General features: G+C 45.6%; 1 long non-coding RNA gene across 1 annotated transcript; it reads right to left on the bottom strand.

The window, feature by feature from the left end:
- Window positions 1-2,814: 2,814 nt before the first annotated feature.
- Window positions 2,815-8,247, bottom strand: LOC122496740. Its single transcript, XR_006300928.1, has 2 exons — window positions 6,843-8,247; window positions 2,815-3,023 (listed from the first exon to the last, which is right to left on the bottom strand). It is a non-coding gene; the product is annotated as an uncharacterized LOC122496740 (long non-coding RNA).
- Between the last annotated feature and the right edge of the window lie 7,985 nt (window positions 8,248-16,232).

Genomic DNA, 16,232 nt, shown 5'->3' with positions numbered 1-16,232 from the left:
TAAAGCACGGATTTCTGCCTCCGGATCGCCAGAGTTTTTTCAGTAGGTCTAGGGTAGGCCCAAGAATTTGCATTTCCAACCAGTTCTCAGATGGCAATGGTACTGCTGGTCCAGGGGCCACACTTTGAGAACCTTTGCTTTAAGAGATTCACTCCTCTCCCCTCTCAATGCTACCTTTACTGGGAAAGAGTGATCACGTTATGTTGAATTCTCCGGAGCTTTCCCACAAGGCACGACCGTCAGGGACCTGAACTACCGCAGGTCTGTCCTGGTCAAGTTGACTGGGGGTCGGTCACAGCTCTGTCAGGCCATCAAACCAAAGTGTCAAGTAACTGAGTCCAGGAACAGATGTGACCACAACACTCACCTGTGCAAGAGGCCTTAAAAGAGGTTGGAATGGGGGTCTGGAAGGCCTGTCTTGAGGCGTTGACTTCTTAGCAGGTGCTCTAGTCTTACTGAGATTCTATTTTACTTGGAGGGGTTTGGTGGTGAAGGATAGAGTCGAGGAAGACTATGGCAGGGGAGCTAAAGTCCAAGCCACCTCTGAGAGCTGTCTTTGGAATGGGGGTGACTATCAGCCCAGGGTCGGAAAGGGAGAGGTAAGCCGAAAGGGGACAAAAGGTAAGAGGACACAGGAGACTCTCACCCCGTGGCTGAAATCGCAGGGAGGCAGGAACAAACAGGAGAGGAGTGGGTTCCAGCTCACAGGACGGGACCGGGCAACAGACCATTTGTAGAGACCGCCTGAGCCTTAAAGCCCCAGCTCCTGGGGGCCCTCAGCCCTGCCGACCTGCGTTCCCACCAGGCCGTCAGCCCTCCCTCCTGTTCCCTCCTCTGTCACCACAGTAGATCTGGGGGTGGCATTGATACATATAAATGATAAAGGAAAGTCCGGGATAGCGCCCCTCGTAGAGGGTGGTTCTCAAGGTCTGAGTATTTGGACAGAGGGTAAGGAGAATCCTAGGTGTCGCCTTCATTTTGGGGTTCCTTTTGTGGCAGGAGGTGTTAAGGGGTCAGAAAACTTGGAGCAAAGGAGCCCCAGCGTCGTAAGGTGACATTCTGCAAAACAGGAAGCAAGGCAGTTGAGTCCCATCCTTCCCCCCATACACGCACACACGCGCACACACACACACACACGTGTGCACACACACACAGGCACACTTGTTCGAGCTGTGGTAATCACGAGTACCTTCTACCAAATATTTTCGGTTTTCCTCTTAGGCACAAGACAGAATTGCATTTCCTAGCGCCGCCTCCCGCCCCAGAAATTTTGTGTGGCTGTGTGATTTGGTTTGAACAATGAAACGTAAATACTCCTCACACTTCTGTGAGGAGATTTCACGTGCCAGTGAGAGATTCGCTGCCGTATTTTTACCTGATCGGAGCAGCTGCTCCCTCACGCGGGTCCCAGAGAGAGGTCCAGACAATCAGTGATACACATTTAGAGTGAGAAACTAAATTTTAAAAAATTAAAAAAAATAAACTTAAAAACCCCACATGCTTTGCTGTTTTAAGCACCGAGTCGGGGGGTGGCGGCGGGGGGCTTGTCACCCCAGCATCATGTGGTCTCTGCCACCTGATGCAGGGTACATCGCTGGCCCTCTCGCCCGCCCCTGTCACGTTTTCCCTGGGAACTAAGGACGACTGGGAGAGATCTGAAGGTTAGGGAAAGACTCCGCATGAGCTCGGCGGAGACTGGTGAGACAGGGAGATTGAAAATCAGATGCGACAACTGTCAGAGAGGAGTCCCACGCCACCAGCACCCGCGTCCTCTCATTTATGCTTCATTTGTTTGTGCAACAAACATGAAATAAAAGCGATGCCATGCAGACCTGAGAGTTCTTCTGGTCTTGAAAAAACAAAGATGAATCGACACAGCCTCCGTCCTGGGGAAGCCCAGGGTCTGCGTGGGCTGGGTGACACGGGTGACAGGCGTGAAAATAAATGGTCACTATGCAAGTATTATTGGAGACCCAAAGACAAAGCGCCAAGGGGAGCACCAGAGAAGAGTGACCTTCTGCCTCTGGCAGCTTTGTGGGCTTTGCGGAGGGCTTTGTGGAAAAGCCTGAGATGTATACAGAGTAGGAATCCATTAGCTTTCACAGGGTCTGGCCCCACCTGTGACTTCGTGTGAGCCCAGGGCCCGGCCTCGTCTGACAGAGCAGGCCTCTGGCCCCTGGAGGTCATCGGCTGGCTAATGTTAGCTGTGCCAGAGAACAGCCTGTCCACGGGAACTTCACAAGGAGAATCGTTTTCAAGCTGGGGAACTAACAGGTTGTTCCCAAGACAAGCTTCATTGACCGTATCAAACAGAGTCAATTTTAGCACAACCCCTACTGAGGTGTTGATTGGCTGGGCCTCAGCTTTCAGTATTTTTCAGGAGGCCTAAACGCCGAGGAACCAGCCCAGTCTGGAGGAATAACGTAAGGATTACAGACCAATGCTGCACTCTGAGATGTATATGAGGACATGATGCAGAGTTTCCCAGAACCTGGGGGAGCGTTTGCTGTGCAGAAATGAATGCCACAAAGATAGATGATAGATAGATAGATAGATAGATGATAGATAATATATGTGATCGACAGACAAGATAAATAGGTGATTGATAGATAAATAAATGATAAGTGGGATAGATGGATAGGTCAAAAGATAGGTAGATGATAGATGGTTGACAGATAAGAGATAGATAATTGATACATTAGCTATGGATAGATAGGTAGATAGATAACCAAGGTGAGAGTACATAGCCTAAGATTTCTGGGGTCCCCTGGAGTGACCCAGTTTCTAAAACAAAAATGTCAGCACAGGCTGCCATCATTTTTTCTGATCTGTTTCATCATCAAGTTTTACAAAGGTATGAAAATGAAGGGTTTTTGTATTTTGTCACATAATAGTTGCCTTTACTGAAAATATTTAGTGACATCAGATCAGGAAATTCCAGGTGTACAGGTGGCCAGAAATCCACGCTGGGCTCCACCCAGGGACAGGTCTGGCTTTCGCCACGGTAGAATGTGGTGGCATCTCTGTTGAAAGGAAATCAGAACATCAATATATCTGAAAATACTTGGAATGTGATAGTGGAGGACATGTCCTTTCCCTGCCTCTCCCAGCCCTATCCCCCCCTGGACGTCAGAGGATAGACCATTTGTTGAAACTGAATCCATTTTACTAATGCTTCAAAATAATGACCCAAACTTCACCAAGACACCCTTTGCAGGGAAGAATGACTTGAATTCTTGAGGATGACTTAGTGAACCACCAGAGGCTCGGTGACACGCAGTCCCGTGCCTAGGACTCCAGGGATCGCATTAGAACAATCGACTCCCAATAGAAGAGAAGCCAATGTGAAACAAAGTGCTGTCATTTGGATAGCAATTTGCCTAGCAAAGTTTGCCTTCCTGTGTGACAATCACCCCTTTCTTCAGGGACAACCACGAGGTCAAAACAACTAAGCGATTCTTTACATGAATACATACATTGGTTGTCATCTTTGATAAATGGACAACCACCCAAACCTAAGGCTTTCTCTGCTTCTCCCTGTCTTTCCTCCTGATCTCTGCTTGGATTAATTTCTCTCCCTTTGTTCTTTCATTCATCTCTCTCTCTCTCTCTCTCTCTCTCTCTCTGATATTCATTCCTACTTGAAAAGACATGGGACTTTGGATCAAGTGCCTGCCACAATGTTTGTAAAATCCTGTTCCCGAAAGTGACACTAATGGCCTGTGGAACCTCTCTGGCCCTAATTACTTGGCGGTAGAAATCTCTGTGGGCTGCTTCTGCTGCAATCAGTTCGTCCCGTAATTACCACAAGCCCGAGTGGCTGAAGCCATGTGCTGAGAAAAGCATGGCATTGGGTCCCTGACATGCCTGCCGCTGACTTTATGTGTGCACGGAAAGGTAACAGAAAGGTAAAATGTGGAGCAGGAAGGGCCCACAGATTCCACACATTTTGAAAACCAAAGTCAATTTATAGAAAAAGGGAATTCATTTCTGCAAAACCAATACTACGCTTTGTTTGGGCCAAATCATCCAGTCTTGGTTGGTTTTAAATCAACTTGCCCAGAGGGAGGTCATGACATCTCGGCTCTAGAACTCTGCCACACAGGGACAAGACATCAGAGGACGCCAATGGCCTGTGGGCACGACTTGGCCTTGTCCAGCGCATGCTGCCCCAGAGCTGAACGTTTAACAGAAAACGCACCAAACTGAAAATGAGCCACAGTGCTAGTTTGTAGAGGCCTCTATCGCTCCGAAAGTGTGGTGAAGAAGGCTCTGGAAGGGAAGAAAACCAGTCTTCTCTGTGACTCTGTTCTAGTACATCGGGCTACTTTGGGCTAGAATTTTGCGAAATCTAATCACAGGCACTGGATTGTCATCCTATGTTTCTCTGGGTTATGATTATTATTGAGCCGATCTCAGCCCTGTTTTTCATAGCTTCCAGAACTTGGAAGAGCACTTCCACTTTCGTAAGCTTTTAATTTGCCCTGTTTGAAAAGGTAGCACATACTGCATGGTAAAAGACATTCATGGCTGTATCCCCAGCACCTAGGACAGTGCCAGGCACAGCAGAGGCCTTTGGTGCGTATCTATCACAAGGTGATTTAATGAAATAGAATAGAGCACATTATGGGGTAATTTGTTAACAGGCGTTGGTTTTCTTACTAAATGTTCCGGTCGTCATTCCACCACCAAATCCATTAATTCAACAAATATTCATGGAGCACCAGCTTCATGCCAATTTGGGACTCTGGGGCCAGGGTGGTGAGCCAAGCAGGCAACCAGCCTTGTTAAAGTCGCTGAGAACCGTGGTCTCCACCCTTGAGCTGCTTATAATAGGGTGAGGGAACAGAACAGATCAGAAGCAATTAGAAAACAATTAAGTGTTAAATTATATGCCTCTGACTAGCCCAGGGTATTCTCAGAGGGAGAAGATGCTAACGCGGTCATTGCTGTTTTCATGGAGGAGGTGGATCTTTGGCGGGGCCTTGAAGAACGCTCTGGATTTGGGAAGCAGAGCACAGGGGCTGGCGTGGAACGAACCTATTAGGCGGCAGCTACCTGGGAGCCACCCAAGGAAAGCTGAAGCCTTGAACATCCAGTTATACACTGGACCAGAATCGCTCCCAATTAAACAGCCGGAAAATGCTCTAAAGACTTAGAGATGCTCTAAATGCTCTAAAGACTTGGAGATAATAGCCACCTGCTGCCTCAGAGGCTAATTTCTCTTCCTCTAAAAGGCCAGGACGTGACCCTAGGGTTATTTCCTTCAGGTCACTCTGCTGGGGGAGAAGCCGGAGGCCTCCGCCAATTGCTGGCCCAGGCTGATTGCACGACAATCTCCTGGGGACAATCTTTCCCGGCCCTGCCCACAGTCTCCACTTCAGCAGCTCTGGGATGGGATCCAGGAATCTGTATGTTTTTAAAGTCCCCCAGGTGATTCTATTCATCAGCTGGGTTTAGGAACTACTCCCTTAGATTTATTTCAAAGACATTCCCTTTCAGGATGAAAGGGAAGGCGTCTAATAACCAAGAAAATAGATATGACTTCTACCTGCGAATCCCTGTACAACGGGCCCCCTGGAGAAGTCCCAGGGGAAAGAAATCAATCCAACACATTCTACTTCCTTGACCCCCTAAATGAGTCAAAATGGTCAAAATTTGGCTAAAATGAATCAGATTTTGCTTTTACGGCAGAGGCCCAGCCTGATGAATTAAAATGAGAGATTTTCTTTTTATTTTAAATATTAGGAAGATGAAGCTGTGAGCAAACTGGAGCAAAGCCAGATTAAGGCCCTCACTTTTCTTATTTAGCTGTCAGTTTGTGTCTCCAGTTCCAGAAAAATGTCCATTGGTGTGTAAGGTGTTCCAAGCGCAAAAAGCAGGAACAGCGTCTCTCTGGGGCCACACACACTGCTGGGAGAATAATACCACATCCATCAGCATTAAGATTGTTGAACGGATGGGTCTTGTGTGCCATGTTCCACGTCTCCGTCTCTCCATTTTGTAGGAGGCGATGCTTACTAATGTTTCAAGATATGTTCCTCCTCTTGGACTCACCTGGCAAGTCCCTGGTTCTATCTTCTTTTATGTAGCTAATACACACTCTGCCCTGGGGATGAGTTTGCATTTCTCTCTTTGTCTGGGTGTTCAATTCCTATGACTATCAACGGGAGTTATGTGCCCAAAATATACCCGCAAATTTTTTCTTGGCCAACACGCATATATGCACCACACACACACACACACACACACACACGGAGTTCCTCCTCTTCCCACCGTACTCTTGACCCTTGCTTAATCCAAGACACCAGCGTTCAATGTCTTTGTGACATTTCGAAAATCTGACTGAGGTTCCCTGAGGTCATCCGCCTACGTGGAAATTAGCTAGCTTCTCCCATTCTGAAGCACTACTGCTTTCAGAGGGTCTTAATGGCTCAGAGGATGTACTTAGTCTCTGTAGACCTAACTGTATGACCTAGTTTATTATTCGTTCAGGATTAGTTCTGAACCGCTGGGAGCAAATCTCAATGTATTCATTATTTTCCGCTTAGAGCAGGCGATCGTGCAATGGCTTCCAGTTCCTGCCTGAAATGTGTCTCCGCATTGTTTTAACAGATAACCAGCCCAACAATTATCCCGGAGTTAGAGTAACGCTTAACAGAGGAGACGTTGCAAGTGCACACGTCAGAAAGCTCAGACATAAATATTCCCATCATTATTGCTATGATGTCATGGCAATTTTAACATCTACTTTAATGATACATTAGGACTCAAGATTTACCTCCACAACAACTGATAAGTGCCCAAGGTAAGGCACGAACACCAGGGCTAATTATATCTACGGTCATGTTACATTCGTCCCAATCCTACGGGAAAAGAAGCATCAAACTCGTCATTAAGCTGAGAAGCTAGACTCCGTTTCCCTCGTATATGTGCCTTAGAAGGTTCAGAGCATTCTTTTCTGTTAGGATTCTTCTCTGTGACATCAAATATGTACTTTTTTTCCAGAGCTGCCATTATTCTGATGGGTTGGCACAGACATCAAAGGCCCTTTCTGGAGGCAACTTGGTGGCTTTATTCACTCAACGGGCATGTATAGAGCAGGCACGTCGTGCCCGGCACCTTGCAAGCGGCTGAGCATACACTGGTTAAAAACAGACATAGTTCCTAGTCTCATGAAGGCCCGGGCTGGCAAGGGAGACTCAAGTAATGACAGATCGATGTATATCCAGAGGCCGCGCCGAGTGTCAGCACAGACGAGCGGCTCTCTGAGACACGTGACAAGACACCTGGCCCAGGCTGGAGGTCACAGAGGGTGTGAGTGAGAAAGGGGTGTGCCTGAGCTCAGACACGAGGGATGGGCAGGATCAGGAAGGCCACAGGGGCGGCATGTGCAAAGAAATGGGCGGAAGACACGGCCCTGTGATGCGATGTGCAAAGAAAACAGGTGTGGTCTGAACAGGAGCTTCCAAGACAGGGGCAGGTAGGACCCGGTGTGATGGAGCCTTGGGAGCCCCTTTCGAGAACGCTGTCTTTATCCCCAGTGCAACGGGGACCTATCGAAGGTTTTGAAGAAAGAGCGACACAATCAGACGTTCACCCGGGAGAAATGTTCAGGTAGCAACCTGGGAACACAATGAAGGAGGTGCAAAAGCAGAGGTAGACACGGAGACCAGTCAGGAAGCCAGCTGGGCCGTGAGTAGCTGGCATCAGACTAGGAAAGTGGGTGAAGGGCAGCTGGAAAAAAAGGGACCGATGCAAGAGTTAAATAGGAGGTAGGAGAGGCAGGCATTGGGAATGATTGGATTTCTGGGTGGGAGGGTGGGTGTCAATAAAGAACTTCTAGACTTTTGACTTGCATAATGTGACGGACGTGGTGTTCTTGGCTAGAAGTGGATCAGACTTGCTGGATGAGGTGGCCGTGAAGCATCTGAATGGTGATGCTGAGCAGCCATTTGGAGACATGTGGATGAGAGATGTGAACCAGAAGACGTTTGGAATTCATCATTGTCTAGCTGGTCATTGACGTCACGGGCATAAACGAGTAAGACAAAAGAGAGAATAGGTCCACGGCCATACGACCCCGATGGGGTGCCTGGGTGGCTCCGTTGGTTAAGCATCCAACTCTTGGTTTCGGCTCAGGTCATGATCTCAAGGTTTGTGGGTTCAAGGCCTGCGCTGGCCCCGGGTGCGGCCTTGAGTCGGGCCACGGAGTAAGGCTCTGCACTGACAGCTCAGGCCTGCATGGGATTCTCTCTCCCTCTCTTTCTGCCCCTCCCCCATTTGCTCTCTCTCTCTCTCTCTCTCTCTCATGCTCAAAATAAATAAACACTAAAAAAAGAAAGAGAGAGAGAGAATAGAAGGAAACTCGGGTTTCTGGAAAACAATTCTGCCATGTAGAAATGGTATGAGTCACGGAACTTGAAATCAACGTTCCTAAATTTAATATGCACACCCGTTCATTGTTCTATGCAATCCATCTATGATTTTAACAGCTAAATTAAAGGGTCATTGCTATTTCTTCGTAAAAGAAGCCTTCAGAAGTAGGCTTAATTATGGCGAACCACTAATAACACAGGATTCCAATTTTTTTTAAAGTCATTTATCACAAAGTTTCGGTCAAATGTGCTTACTTGTGCCTTGGTCCGTTCCGAGAGATCAGGCTGACTCAGCGAAGCAGGAGGCCGGCTCAGTGTCTGTCGTGATTAAGATGGAATGGGCCCCAGAGTTTTATTTTCGTGGCTCTCTTCTACAAAATCAAAGAAGCGTGCTCCGGTCTCTCTGCACATTTATCTTGCTCACTAATTTTATTAACCTCTATCAGGCAGGTCCAGGATACATATGATCTTGGGGCAAAGATCTTTATTTTTATTTAGCAGCCCCCTGAGAACATGTTGACGGAGGTACAGTATAATTACCAGTCCTTTAACTCACCAGCCAACTTTTTGTTCTCGTAAACAAATGCAAATTCGGGTTCTTGAACACTCTTGAAAAGTAGGCCTGCCTTCCTCTCTCTTCCCAGATAGAGTTTTCTATAATCAAACCTCTGTTTAGCCTGCATTTTTTTTATGCTGCTTTTCACTGGGAGGCCAGCATTCCCAATTTCCCAGTGGACCCAGTCACTCCCACATTTTGGCCCATCGTGGCTCACGCCAGGCTGGGAGATAAAAAGATGTGAAGAGATAGGTATTTCTTCCTAAGTCAGAATGTCTCAGTGGGCAGCACCACGCCCCAGAAAGTGGTAGAATGTAAGATATGTACCATCATACCATGGATGTGAATTTTCAGAACCTGGTGGCCCAGAAGCTGATGCCAGACTTCAGAGGAAGCCATCTGCAACTCTGATAACTATATTCACACGGACTACAATTCACAGCCTTCGGCAATCCTTTCCATTTCTTCAATGCCTTGTGTTTCCTCTCTTGCCTCCGGATGTGTTATCTGCTCCTGTCCAGGATCTTCTTTTCCCCAGTCCTGCCTCTTGGTGGAACTCATACCTCCAGCCTCGGCTTAGCTCTCCCTTCTGGGAATCCCCTGGTCCCCTCTCATCCTTTAAAGCACCTGTCACATTGTTTCCATGGTACCCTCCAGTCCCCTCATCCTAACTGACACTCCCTTGTGAATGTGTTCTTACTTAAGTGTATCCCCTCTCCACCAAAAGGACTGGGTCAGTCCCCACAGGACCATCCTCGTCACTGTTGTGGGCCTCTTGCCTGGAGCCATTTGGTAAATACATGAATGAACAAATTCATTGTCAACCGTCCCTGCCAGGGCCATGCCCTCACCCTCAGATTCTATGTGGGAGAGGAGAATCCAACCAAAAACAAAACAAAGAAACACAAAGAGCTGTTTATTGAGTACAAATCCTACACCTCATCTAACCTATTTCTCTCCTTCTCTTACCTCAGGGCAGAGAGGACTGAGTCTGCAACCCTCCAGAGGAGCACTTTGGTCTCTGTGTCAATGGTTTACATGGGTAGAGGTGGGAAATGCCCCATGAGGTTCAGGTGAGGAGCTGTCCCATGAGCGTGAAGGGCTCTGGGTATATGGCCTCAAAGGGAACCAACCAGGCCAGGCCACGTAAGGTGAGAGTGACTCTGTCTCTGAGAAGTGGTCCCTCTCTGAATTAAGCAATCTCAATTCAAGTACAATTTCAAGTACATACTTCATGGGTCACTCAGCCTTTGCAGAGGGCATCTAGACGATCAAGGCACCTAGGCAACCGCATTGGCATTACCAATAGATCCTGGGGTCTCCTTCCCTTCTCCTAGGCTTTGTACCTAGAAGACCCCGTGTCCAATGGCTCCCTTCCAGACATCAAAGAAAGACCATAGCATCATGAGCAAATACCTTCTTAACCAAGGAATACTGAGGCCAGTCCAGAGCCACAGCCCTATCCCCACACCAGTGATCAAGAACCTATGGTCCTCTTCCAGACACAGCCTTTTAGCTCATACAAAGCAATAGTTGGGGCAGTTGGGGGTGGGGTAGGGCTGGAGACTCTCTAGAGCAAACATCACAGAGTGGTCCTTGATAAAACCGAACTTCCCGGCACATCTGCTCCAGGAGTGCGATGTGACCATAGTTATAGGGGAGAGGACCATGGCTTGGCTATGGGATGGCCCCACAGGACTGGGGGGCTGCATTCCGGGGAAGCCAAAGTCTACATGCTACGTTCTACACACCAGGCTCTCCAGGTGCCAGAAGCATGGCTCAGAGCTGGATAGATGCTCTTTCTGTTTGTCTAGTTTGGGTTTCCCCAGAAACAAAGCCTACATCAGAGACTCGGGTCCAGTTCACTTCTTTGGAAAGTGATCCCAGGAAGAAGGAAGGAGGGAGACAGGAAGGAAGGCAAAGCCACTAAAGCTGAGTTACTGAGCAGGTTACCGCTGTGACAGGGGGCTCAATCCTACTGGAGTCTCCTGAGGAATGATGTAGAAGGGTCTTGCAATTGTGCCTTCACATGCAGGGCTCCTGTTCCCGTTGGCTGAGGCACGCCCCAGGGCGCATCAACTATTTCACACTTCTTTTTTTTTTTTTAATTTTTAAAAATGTTTATTTATTTTTGAGAGAGAGAGAGAAAGACAGAAAGACAGAGAGCACCAGTGGGGGAGGGGCAGAGAGAGAGGAAGACACAGAATCCGAAGTAGGCTCTAGGCTCCGAGCTGTCAGCACAGAGCCCGACGTGGGGTTCGAACCCACAAACTGCGAGATCATGACCTGAGCTGAAGTCGGACGCTCAACCGACTGAGTCACCCAGGCGCCCGGCTATCTCACACTTCTAACCTGCACTGGAAAAATACTTGGCAAATTCCCATAGCCTCCAGGAAGCTGGCAGGTAGACAGCCACTGGGCGTAGAGGCAGGATATTGAGTCTCACCCAAGGGTCCTTTGCGGCTACGCATACCATCGGGGCCATAATCAACTCCTTTCTTGTTGTGTGCAGGACATTTCAGCCCTCTGGAGCCTCAGTTCCCCCATCTATAAAGTCAGGGTGAGAACAATACCTAACTCCTGGGGCTGTTTCCAGGATAAAACAAAATATAAGGAAACACATAACATGCCCTAACACACATTACAAAGAAACTTCAAGGTGGGATGTCAGATTCTTGTTTCCAGTAAAATGTGAAATAGTACAACCAAACAGAGGGGGAGTTGGCAGTATTGAGCAAAATCACACATGTACTTGCCTTTGGAAGCAGTGATTCCGCTTTTAGGAATTCATTCCAAAGATAAGCTAGCAAAAATATTTCTAAAAAATATGAAGAGACGAATGCACGTTAACTATTTTTAAATACGTGAATTTTTAAAAAGCAAAACCAAGTTGAAGTAAACTTCACCCCCCACCTTCTTGGTGGCATAACCACACAAAGAGGAACTATACCAGCAAATTTTCAAACACCATTATTTTATTGTAGATGTCTAATGAGGTATACCCTAAGGACAAGGGCTGGAAAAGAAAAAAAAAAAAAAACCTCAACTGTTTTCAATAACACTGTTATTCTGAGATGATACGTGCGTATGGTGGGATAAAGCAATATCAGCATGGAAGAAAGAAAAGACATCTACAAAGCCAATAAGATTAAGTAAAAACCTCATAGTTCTAAAATGATTGTATCTGCATAAACTCATGATATATTTTATCTTTTTTTAAAAAAATTTTTTTAATGTTTATTTATTTTTGAGAGAGAGATAGAGACAGAGTGCGAGCTGGGGAGGGGCAGAGAGAGAGAGGGAGACACAGAATCTGAAGCAGGCTCCAGGCTCTGAGCTGTCAGCACAGAGCCCGACACGGGGCTCGAGCCCACAAACTGTGAGATCGTGAACTGAGCCGAAGTCGGACGCTTAACCGACTGAGCCACCCAGGCGCCCCATGATATATTTTATCTTAAACAAATAAAATGTATGATTCCTGATTCTGCCCACTGAAAAGGTAGGAAGGCATACCTTTAAAGCAAAATTTTTTTTTAATATTTATTTATTTTTAAGAGAGAGAGAGAGAGAGAGAGACAGAGTGTGAGCAGGGGAGGGGCAGAGAGAGCCAGAGACACAGAATCGGATGCAGGCTCCAGGCTCTGAGCTATCAGCACAAAGCCTGATGCGGGGCTTGAACTCACAAACCATGAGATCATGACTTGAGCTGAAGTCAGACACTCAACCAACTGAGCCACCCAGACGCCCCAGAGAGGCATATCATGGTGGCTTCTAAACACTTGGGCTTCTTGGAGAAATGGCTGACAACAGGTCAGAGGAAGAGTCAGGACCATCCTGTCACCTAAGGAAATAAAGAAACTATCAGAGAAGCTATCACGTCAGATGTCCATTGAAAAGGCCCCCATTGCTAAGGGGATGCTTTGAGCACCATTATGGATATGACATGTAATAGGCTGAAATATATAAAATGTTTTTTCATGATAATGCTTAAGGAAAAACTCATTGGTAAATGTTGGAGGTGTTAGGGAACCACTCCATTTATCCTTCCTTTGCTAAATGCTCCATATGTCGGAGTAGCCAACGAGTTGATAAGAGGAGTTTTTCTACATAAAAGTGTGTCAGCTAATAAATGAAGAAGGAATGGAAGAGCATGACCATTCTTCAATTCCTAAAAAAATGAATGGATGAATGAAAAATTGGAATGTGAACTGAATCACATGATGCCATTTACATTAGCACCAAGAAAATGTAACAGGTGCAAGTCTAACATAATACGCACAGGAACCCTATGAGGACAGCTACAAAACTCAAATGAAAGAAATCAAAGAATATCTGAATAAATGAGAGATATTTCATGTTCACAGGTAAGAAGAATGAATATTATTATGGGGCACCTGGGTGGCTCAGTCGGCTAAGCGTCTGACTTCGGCTCAGGTCATGATTTCATGGTTCGTGAGTTTGAGCCCCGCATCGGGCTCTGTGCTGACAGCTCAGAGTCTGGCGCCTGTTTTGAAGTCTGTGTCTCCCTCTCTCTCTGCCCCTCCCCTGCTCACACACACTCTCTCTCTCTCTCTCAAAAATAAATAAACGTTAAAAAAATTTAAAAATATATTATTATGAAGTCAAGTCTTCCCAACCTGATCTACAGATTCAATGCAATCCCAATCAAAATTCCAGCAAGTTATGTTGTGGATTTCAAAAAACGGATCCTAAAGTTTTTATGGAAAGGCGGAAGGCCCCGGATAGCTAACAAAGTGCTGAAGAAGAACACAGTGGGAGGAGTCGTGCTACCTGGCTTCAAGACGTACTAGAAAGCCATGCTAATCAAGATGGTGTGGTATTGGTGAGAAAGTAGACAAAGAGATCAATAAAACAGGACACAGTGTCCAGAAACAGACCCACATAAATACAGTTAGTTGATCTTTGACAAAGAAGCAAAACAACTCCACGAGGAAAGGAATCTTTTCCACAAATCATACTGAAACACCTGGACGTCCACATGCAAAAAATAATGAACCCAGAACTTGCACCTTTCCTAGAAACAAGCTCAAAATGGATTCTAGGCCTAAATGTAAAATGCGGAATTATAAAACTCCTAGAAGACAACAACGGAGAAAATCTAAATCACCTTGGGTTTGGTGATGTTTTTAGATACAACATGAAAAGTCTGATCCATGGGGGGAAAAAATCAAGAAGCAGGGCTTTATTAAATTAAAAACTTCTGCTCTGCGAAAGACATTGTTAAAACATAAGCCACAGACTGGGAGGAAATATTTGCAAAACATGTAATTGACAAAGGACTTGTATCTAAAATATTTAAAGAACCATTACAACTCAAGAATAAGAAAAAAAAAAAGAATAAGAAAACAAACAACCCACTTTAAAAATGGGCAAAAGGTCTGAACAGACACCTCACCAAAGAAGAGATAAGATGGCAAACAAGGATATGAAAAGCTACTTCCCCCCACGTCATTAGAGAATCACAAACTACAACAACGGTGAGATTTTACTCTGCACCTATTGAAATGGCTCAAATCAAACAACCTGACAAGATCAAAAGCTGGCCAGGATATGGGACCACAGCAACTCTCTTTCATTGCTGGTGGGAATGCAAAAATGATGCAACCACTTGGAAATACAGCTTGTCAGTTTCTTGACAACTAAAATATTCTCACCACATGATCCAACGATAGTGCTCTTTGGTTTTTACCCAAGTTGAAAACTTAGGTTCACACAAAAACTTGCCCACAAATATTTATAGCAATTTCCTTCATGATTGCCCAAAACTGGAACGTTTAGTAGCTGAAATGGTAAACAAAGTTCGGTACATCCATACAACAGAATATTATTCAGCAATAAAAAGAATGAGCTAAGAAGCCACAGAAAGAGACGGAAAAAAACATCCGCATGTTGCTAAGTGAAAGAAGCCAGTCTGAAAAGGCTGCACACGGTATGGCTCGAACTATATGACATTCCAGAAAAGGCAAAACTGTGGAGACAGTGAAAAGATCAGTGGTTGCCAAGGGTTTAGAGGTGTGGGGTGGTTAGACAGGTGGAGCACAGAGAATTTTTAAGGCAGTGACATTATTCTGCACAATCCTGTAATGGTGGGTCCATGGCCTTATACGTTCATCAAAGCCATAGAATCGTACAAAACAAAGAGTGAGCCTTAATGTAAACTGTGGACAAAATAAGCCTGTATCAATATTGATTCATGAGTTGTAACAAACGTACCACACTAAAGCAACATGTTAATCTAGGGGAAACTGTGGTGAGCAGTGAGGGGGTATCTGGGAAACTCTCTGTACTAATGCTCAATTTTTCTGTAAATCTAAAACTGTTTTTAAAAAATAGCCTATTTTTAAAAAAATAAGAATTGATCTAGGCAATAATTGTCAACAGCTGCCAACCACACACAAAAAAGAAATAACCACACGTTACGTTACGTACCTCCTGATGGAAGAACGCAAGACCAAAAACAAAAGAAAACTCGAATCTCATCAAGCTCTTACCTCTAACTTCCAAATGGCAGATAATACCGCTGTACCCTAGGAAATACGGAGAACAATGCATTAGGTCCGACAACACAGGGGTGCAATCAGAAATACAGGCTATAGGAAACCCTGCAGAACAAAACACAATTTCTTTAGCAAATCATTTGTAAAGAAAAATAACAGAGAGATAGAAGGAACTCACAGATGAAGAGACTTAGGAACAGATCGTGCAATTGCCATTTAAGGATCTCCTCTAGATCCCAGCCCAAATAAACGGTGGGGAAGAAAACACAAAACCTGTAATAATAAACTTTCATGAGGGGCGACCGGGTGGCTCAATCGGTTGTGTCCGACTTTGGTTCAGGTCATGATCTCGTGGTTCGTGAGCTCGAGCCCCGCGACGGGCTCCATGCTGACAGCTCGGAGCCTGGAGCCGGCTTCGGATTCTGTGCCTCCCTCGCTCTCTGCCCCTCCCCCGTTCATGCTCTGTCTCTGTCTCTTAAAAATAAATAAACATTAAAAAAAATTTTAAATAAAAATAAAAATAAACATTCATGAAACAGCTGGAAAAATCTAATATTAATTCGATATTTTCTGATATTAAGGAATTATAATTGATATTTTCAGATGTGACGATGACACTGTGGTTTTATGCTTAAAATTAGAGTCCTCTTTTATTTTTATTTCTTTATTTTTAATTTTTTTTTAACGTTTATTTATTTTTGAGACAGAGACAGAGCATGAACGGGGGAGGGAGAGAGAGAGAGGGAGACACAGAATGGGAAGCAGGCTCCAGGCTCTGAA

The sequence above is a fragment of the Prionailurus bengalensis genome, chromosome A1 (assembly GCF_016509475.1).
Source record: "Prionailurus bengalensis isolate Pbe53 chromosome A1, Fcat_Pben_1.1_paternal_pri, whole genome shotgun sequence".
NCBI classification, from domain to species: domain Eukaryota; kingdom Metazoa; phylum Chordata; class Mammalia; order Carnivora; family Felidae; genus Prionailurus; species Prionailurus bengalensis.
Note: the sequence above shows the minus strand (reverse complement) of the source record. Positions and strands in the feature narration are given on the sequence as shown.